The sequence below is a fragment of the Tupaia chinensis genome, unplaced genomic scaffold (genome assembly GCF_000334495.1).
Source record: "Tupaia chinensis unplaced genomic scaffold, TupChi_1.0 Scaffold000010_1, whole genome shotgun sequence".
Classification (NCBI taxonomy): domain Eukaryota; kingdom Metazoa; phylum Chordata; class Mammalia; order Scandentia; family Tupaiidae; genus Tupaia; species Tupaia belangeri.
The window spans coordinates 768,783-777,225 of NW_006159440.1; the positions used below are offsets into that span (position 1 = coordinate 768,783).

The 8,443-nt window shown below is 40.8% G+C and overlaps 1 non-coding gene across 1 annotated transcript; it reads right to left on the reverse strand.

The window, feature by feature from the left end:
* Window positions 1-3,164: 3,164 nt before the first annotated feature.
* Window positions 3,165-3,270, reverse strand: LOC114005754 (U6 spliceosomal RNA). Its single transcript, XR_003547581.1, has one exon. It is a non-coding gene; the product is annotated as a U6 spliceosomal RNA (small nuclear RNA).
* Window positions 3,271-8,443: the final 5,173 nt, after the last annotated feature.

An 8,443-nucleotide genomic window follows, 5' to 3' on the forward strand; every position in this document is an offset into this window, starting at 1 on the left:
GGGGTGGGGGGCTTTCTTTCCCCACCCCCCCTGCCACTCCTTAGGACTGTTCTGCAGCTTGACCTGCATTGTCTCCACAGTCCCTCTGTGGGACTGAGTCAAAGTTACCCTTACACGGGACTTTGCACATGTGCACCCTTACCTGGCCGCCTCCTCTGTCCACCCCCAGTTCTCCATTCCTCAATTTTTTCCTCCAATAATTAACTTTTATACTACTACTTGTCTCAAGGTGTGCTGCTAATGAACCCAAGCTATGACATTTTCTTGGGTGTTGGGAGAGAGAGAATCAGCTATATTAAATTTGTAATTAGAGTTTAACTATCTAAGGGAATTTAACAACTTTTCTGTTATGTTGACTGTTTAAAGATGGTTTGGTCAGGTAAGAATTCATTGAAATATTAATATACAGACAAATAAAAGTGATTTTCTAATATAAAATGTGTTATATTTACAAATAAAATAGCAAGATTTGTAGATTAGATTTCCTTCTTCTTTTTTTTAAAGCGCTTTCACCATAGGGTGTGTACACTTGCTAGAAAGAGAGGGAAAGTGAGAAAATACGCCCTGGGGGGCTGACCATGCCACAATCCTTATTTTCCACTCTCCACTTGCGGTTTGGGCACACACATGTACATGCCTGGTGTGATCTTTAAGCAGCCAGGTCTGGGATTTGAACTGTAGTAGGCCATGTGGGAGTCTAGCACCTGAACCACCACACCACCTGCTGGCTCCTACATTGGGTTTTAAGTTTTAAAAGAAATTATATTTCTAATTTGTAACTTTAATACATTTTACTTGAGGAAAACCAATACTTTTAGGAATTCTTTCCAAACGGGAGAGTCCTCTTTAGGTAGTAGAAGCTCACTCTCCTTTGAAGAAAATAAAAATTGAGTGAATAAATTCAAGTCTTACCTTTATGTTATAAATATCTGTAGCTACATTCTTCATTGCAAATGTGAGTGATCAAATGTACCCAGCAAGATATGTTAAATGCTCAAGTCAATATTAAAATGTCAAGTCTGAACTAAAAATTAGAAGCACCCATAAATTATCCCAGATACTCATTTACCAAACTAGATAACTAATTGCAATTATGCTCATCAATGCATATAAAATAAGTAGTTCAACATAAAAATGACTCTATAAAAAGGTGCATCAATAATCATAAATGCAAGATATCATTACACCTCATTCTGGTAATCATCTCAAGCAACTACAATTTTAAAATCTGAAATTTCACCTTGAAACTAAAAGGTGCAATAAATACAGTCAAATATATTTTCAAGTGTGTCTATTTTCTAAGTGCAGTGTTCAGTCTTATTTAAGAAAACAAGGACAGAATTCAGAAATGGAATGAAGCGGTATTTATTTTAATGCAATAACAAGTAGTGGAATTTTAATGTCCTAATGGTATTTATTTTATTACAATAACAAGTAGTGGAATTTTAATGTCCTAAACTGTATGAAATAGAATAAAATATCTGGTGCGTTAAAAGACCCATATGTCGTTAATAAGAATTTAAGACTTAAATGCTGATCTTTGAGAAATTACATTTACTGTCTGATGATGGTGAAGACTCTCACAGTTTACAGGAGAATTATTCTGTTTACCCAGGCCTTTGGTTTTATACAAATGGGGACTGGATATGAACATTCTTATGTGAACTCCTTTCTCTAGGGAGGCAAAGGAGAATGGATTCCAAGAGAGAAACATTGGAAGTATAAATATCACTCTATTGAAATTCCTTGACAGTTGTACAATTCAGTAATAAAAATCAAACCTTTAAAAAGGCACTCAAGTCTGTTTCTCAGTACAGTTTTGAGTAAAGTTCACAGTTTCTTCCCATAAAAGCACACATGTGGCTGTTTGTTATGTAGTCATTCAGAAATATTGGAAAAACAGACCAGACAATATTTGTAATCATAAATTCATAAGTATTTAAGTCAGATTTAAAATATTTCAGAAGCAAAGTTTCTTTTTCAATTCAAAAATATTTCTATGAATATAAGGGGATTTCAAAAAGTTCATGAAAAATAAAATTAAAGTACAAGTTTGGGGCCAGCAGGTGGCAAGGTGGTTAAGGTACTGGATTCCCACATGTCCAACTGCAGTTTGAGTCCTGGACCTGGCAGCTTGAAAATCACAGTAAATAAATAAACAAACAATTAATTGAATAAAAATAATTTCTTAAAAATAAAATAATTTTATTTTGGTGCTAAATATTTTGTAATCCATGTATAGCTTTTATTTTCATAATATGCATTTTCCACGAGCTTTTTGAATACCGCTATGCTTTGAAATACAATAAACATGGGTTCTAATTTAAGGAAATTTATTTCATATACTTTTTTTTTTGAGAGGTTTTTGCTATAGGGCACGTGCACTCGCCAGAAAGACAGAGAGAGCTAGAGAGACAGAAAGCGAGAAATCACCTCCCAGGGGGATGGCCACGCCACAATCCCTTCCCCTCCATTCTCCCCTTGAATCTTGGGCACGCATGCACACGTGCCCTGTGTGAGTTTAAGTCACTGAGTCCAGGACTTGAACCATAGTCGACTACACGAGAGTCCAATGACATAGCCATTACGCCAACTGTTGGTCCCTATTTTTTTATTTATTTTCAATTTGACCAGACAGGGACCGAGTGAGCAGGGGAGGGGGGAAAGTGAGAAAGCAAGCTGCCAGGTCAAGGACGCGAACTGGCCACGCTGCAATCCCTTCTCCTCCATTCCCCTCTCAGGATCTTGGGCACGCACGCACACGCGCCCAGCGTGAGTTTTAAGCCACCAGGTCTGGGATGCAAACCACGGTCGACTACGTGGGAGTCCAACGACATAGCCATTACGCTAACCTGTTCCCTATTTCATGTACTTTTATGGGAAGAAGTATGGAGCTGGCTTTGGGTTTTCTCTCTCTCTTTTTATTACATTTGCATTACATTTACATTAAAGATATTCCCATACATATAATCATCAGTAGACAACCCTTCATTTTTGTATCTGTTAAATCTTTTGCTTTAACTTGTTCTCCTTGATCCCCTTTCTCCTGTGGCCCCCTCCTTTGCCCAGCTCCCTCCCACACCGTCTGTGGGCAGGGAGTTGCTCTCCATGCCTTTATGCCTTCCAGTCTTTCAGTTTCTGTCACGGAGTGCCGACATTCGGTATAAACTGTGGACTGTTTCCCAAGTTTGCACGCATCCTTGCGTAGGGGCCATGCTAATCTTCGCTATATTGTTTCAGTTGTATTACATGTGTTGCTGAAGTGAGCACTGGCCTTGGGTTTATTTTTTTTCCTAAAAAATTATTTATTTAATTTTATTTATAACCATCATTATTTTTTAAATTTGCCGTAAGGCATATGTGCTCACCAGAGAGAGATGAGAGAGAATGTGAGAAAGAAAGAGATAGAGAGAGAGATAGAGATAGAGAGAGAGAGAGAGAGAGAGAGAGAAAGTGAGAATGCAAGCCACCAGGTCTGGAACTTGGGTGGTCGGCCATGAGTATGTGAGTCTAGTGCTTTAACCACCACGCCACCTGCTGGCCCCAAACCTTAGTTTTCTTGAGTACACAATTTTATTTATATCTTGTGATTTTTCTTCTTTCTTTTCAATTTCTTTTTCTTACCTTATCATATTAGCTAGAACACCCACTATAGAGTTGAGTGGAATCGGTGGTAATAAGCAGTCTTTTTATATGCTGATCACAAAGTGAGGAATGTCAATGTTTACAATAAGTCTAAAGTAAGTAAATGTTTATAGTAAATTAATGGTATATTTAAAGTAAGTAGGCCAGTTAGTGGCATGGTGGTTAAAGCAGGTGGAAACCACATAGGTACAGTTTTCAAGCTGGAAGGTCGAGGACTTGAAATGTGCACTCTGCCATGAGAGATCCAGTTGCTTTAAACACCATGCCAACTGATTGGCCTTATTTTGCTTATTTTTTCCCCCAATGTATTGAGGTGGTTGTGCTATGCATTAATTTTTAGCATTTCTTATTTTAAACATCTGCTTTTAAGGCTGTATAAATTTCTTTTTTAAAAAAGAATGATTTTATTTAGTTTTATTTATTTATTTATTTATTTATTTATTTATTTATTTATTTATTTTAGTTTGACCAGAGAGGGAGAGAGAGAGGAGTGTTCATGAGAGAGAGAGAAAGTGAGAAAGCAAGCTTCCAGGTCTGGGACTCAAACCACAGTCAACCATGTGGGAGTCCAGCACCATTAACCACTACACTATCTGCCAGCCCCTCAAAGTTACTTTTTAAAGTTAATGTTTCAGCTAAGTAATATATTTATGTGGAAAAGAATCCAGAAAATAGAAAAGGAGGATGAATTAAAATGCTCCCCTCTATCTCTTAGCCACCCAGAGACTTCCCTAGACAAAATAACTTCATTTTTGTATGTTCTTGGTATGCGCTCACTGGAGAGGCAGAGAGGGAAAGTGAGGGAGGATGGCCACACCTCAGACCTTTTTCTCCATTCTCCTCCTGGGATTTGGGCATGCAAGCACATGCACCTGGTGTGACTTTCAAGCCAGGTACAGAATTTGAACCGCACAGTTGGCCATGTGGGATCCAACACCTTAACAACCACTCCACCTGCTGGCTCCTAGACATGTGTGTCTTGATTTGGAATCACCCTTCTACTCTCTATTTCTATGACTCTGACTTTTTTAGATTTCACATATGAATGAGATCATGTAGAATTTGTTTTTCTGTGTCTGGCTTATTTTAGTGTGCATGAAGGCCCTCTGGTTCCTCCATGTTGTTACAAATGACATGATTCCCGCCCCCTCCCTTTTTTTAAAGTTTACTAGAGTGTGTATGTGCTCACTGGGGAAAGAAGGAGGGGGGTGTGAGAAATCACCCCCGGGGGGATGGCCACACCACAATACCTTGTTGTTCATGCTCTCCTCTGGATTTTGGGCGTGCATGCACACACGCCCTAGGTATCTTTCAAACTGCCAGGTCCAGAACTTGAACTGTGCAGAGGCCATGTGGGATCCAACCGCCTTAACCTCCGTGCCATCACCTGGCCCCACATCTTCTTTTTCCATTCGCCCCTTGATGGACACTTAGGATCCCCTTCTTAATTTATATATTGTGGTGGATTTCAATGATTATTTTTTTAAACTTCACTAGACATTTTTATTACCAACCATATAACATTATTTAGTCAGTATGAGGCAGGAGGAAGCTAGCAAATGGAAGAGGGTAAGGGGGCTAGAGCGTCTGCTCTTGTGGCTAGATAGGAAAACTGATCAGGTCAGGAAGTTCCCAGCCCAAGGCAATGGAGGCAGGAGATTAGTGGGGGGAGTCTAGCTGATTAAGTCCCATTTGATATAGCCAGTGAGAAGGACCAGCAGATGGCATAATGGTTATGGTGCTGGATGCCCAAGTAGTCAATTGTGGTTTGAGTCCTGGACTCAGCGGCTTAAAGCTCATGCCAGGAGCATGTGCATGTGTGCCCAAGATCCAAGAGGAGGATGGAGAAGGACTGTGGTGTGGTCGTTCCCTAGGGAGTGATTTCTTGTTTTCTGTCTCTCCATCTCTTTCTGTCTCTCTGGTGCGTGCATGTGCCCTATAATTTCTCTTAAAAAAAAGAAAAAAGGAAAAAAAAATATAGCCAATGAGACGAATCAGTGGACCCAGCCACATTTGATAGAGCCAATGAGATGAGAAAATCGCCCAGCCAATGATCAACCAACACGACGTAGATCATAAAATTATAAACCTCGCAGAATATAGCTGCTGGGGCCTTCGAGCTACTCTTTCCTCTGTCGGCTCAGGCCCGCTCCTAAGTCTCAGGAGTGCCCTTTCCCTGTTACTAATATACTACCTTTCCTTTTTTCTATTGGCATGTTTCGCTCAATTCTTTGTCTGAAACACGAAGCACATGAGAGCACCACAGAAGCCATCCCGCTACAAATATTCATGAACATTAGTCTACTAATTTATCTTTTTCTTTGCTTTTATTTCCTCTTGTGCTTTGGACCATTGTCTTGATCCCCTTTCCCTCTGCCTGAAGTACACGTTAGTAATCCACTTGGTAAGGTCTGAGGAAGGACAGTTCTGACAGTCGGGTGAGTTGGGAGCCACCACCAGTTACGGGGAGGGAATGAGAACCCTGGGTTCTAGATGATGAACTATCTTTCTCCACTCAACGCCGGAACCACAACCTCCGTGGTTTGTGCTTTCCCCGGGTCTGAGGGTGTGGCCCTAATCAGCACGTGAATGGGAGAGATGAGACTCCCTTCTCCGTGTATTGATAGCTGGAGCCCGGCACCGGGCAGAGCAGGACTGTGTGCATGTTTACTCCTCGGAGAAGGATCCATTCCTGACTACTGAGAGTTTTCTCTCTGACTCAAGAGGGCGAACTGAGTGTTTACAAATTACTGGCCTTAATGATTTTAGTTTTTATGTATACATTTATTTTGCAGAATGGAATATTCATTCAACTTCTATTTTCAGTAGAGAAAAACTTCTACCACAGGGGCCAGCAGGTGTAGTGGTTAAGGTGTTGGACTCCCAAATGGCAGATCGCAATTTGAGTCCTGGATCTGGTGGCTTGAAACTCACGTTGGGTGTGGGTGTGTGCATGCCCAAAATCCCAGCAGGAGAATGAGGAGAAGGGATTGTGGCATGGCCATTCTCCCTGGGAGGTGATTTCTCACTTTCCCTTTCACTGTTCCTATCTGTCTCTCGGGTTGAGTGCACGTGCCCTGTGGCAAAAATCTTAAAAACGGGGACAACAACAAGAATGTCTACGTAGTGCTTATTGCTCTTACTCAAAAGAGATTGGGTAGAATGCAGTAGGTTCCATGACCCCTGAAAAAAAAATCAAAGTAAAATTTATTTTATTAGAAATGATCAGGAAATCTTCCTACAATGAAGTAGAATCAGGAGGTGAAACAACAAAAACCTATTAGGGCTGGAGACCGGTGGTAAGTACCACAAGGTAAACTGCCAAGAACTCTGAATTAGGTCAGAATGAACAAGTCCTCGCCCCAGCCAGTCAGGAACACAGTGAGCTCTTCTCTAAGAGGCAGACCCTGGGTGTGGCAAGGCTCAGACAGTGCCCTCATTGTCTTCCTGTGCCGTCCACCTCTGGGTTGCTCTGAGACATGTCAAATTGCTCATTTTAGAGCAAGCCACATGGAATACAGTACTCAAACACACAGAGTATATTTGTAGGACACGATAAGCTGAAAATAGAAATGAGTTCTAAATGCACTTAGAAAGAAACGTGTGTGCTATATTCATGATTTGTTGCTAAGGGGATATTTTCATAGACTGATAGGAACTGGAAGGGTTCAAAGACATAAAATGTGTAGCCATGTAATATTTGGGAAACTTACACTAATAATTATTCACTGCTTATATGTTTATTATATTTGTATTAAATTTTGGGGGGTATGCTCTTCTAAAATTCATATTTAAGCATCTGGTACTTTTATTTGCTAAGTCTGAAAACTCTTCTATAAAGCAGCTCTGGGGAGGCCCCCAACCTGAGCGGGCTGGCCTGGAATGTTTATCAGTTCCAGAGAATGCACCTGGCTGCCAGCAGAAGACATGGATTTATTACTTACATAGGCAGCAAGGTCCCCTGCTGATGGCTGGAAGAGTGGCCCGTGTGGGCGCTGAGCACAGGCTCAGGTTATATACGTCCAGACAAAGGGTTCACAAGGCAAGTGAAGACCAGGACAAATATGTCTGATTGCTTTTTCCTATTCCCAAATTCTTTCCAAAGGGCCTGGGGGAAAGCACTCCTAAAACCACTAACAGACTGCTTGGTCCATTGGTAATAGGCCTCGCCCTACCCTCTGTCCTTGGCATGGTATTTTTCCGAGAATGCATAGTAAGCCTTTTTATCTCTGTTAAAACAAAATGCAGACTCCCCCACCCCACCCCTACCAATTTCTTCCAGGATCAGAGACCTTCCATTCGAATCACCAACCTAAAATTTTGTAAACCCACCTATAACCTACAAGCCTCTGTTTCTAGATGTCCCACCTTTTTGGGTCAGACCAATGAAAAGAGACCAGTTGCAAACTTTGTGTGTCTCTCTCTTAAATCCAAATAAAAGGGGCCGCTGCATTGCGCACCCCGAGAAACACGTTTGTCTTTCTCTGGGTCTGGTCACTCAGTCTTTGCTTAGTAAGAAACAAATTATTACTTCTGCAGAGTTGGTTATTTCCATTGGCAAAGATCCATGCAGATTCTCTGCCACCAAGACAGGGGGCTGGTTTATATATACGTTACTTGAAGGTTACAATAAAAGGTTAGATTATCAAAGAACAGAATCAACAAAGCATGTTTAGTGCTCCTGATTGAGGTAGGAGACAGGGATCCTAAAAATATAAAGAAGATCTAGGCCCAAAATGGAATCACAAAATGGCTAAGTTTTTTTTTTTTTTTTTGGAGAGATTTTTGCTATAGGGCA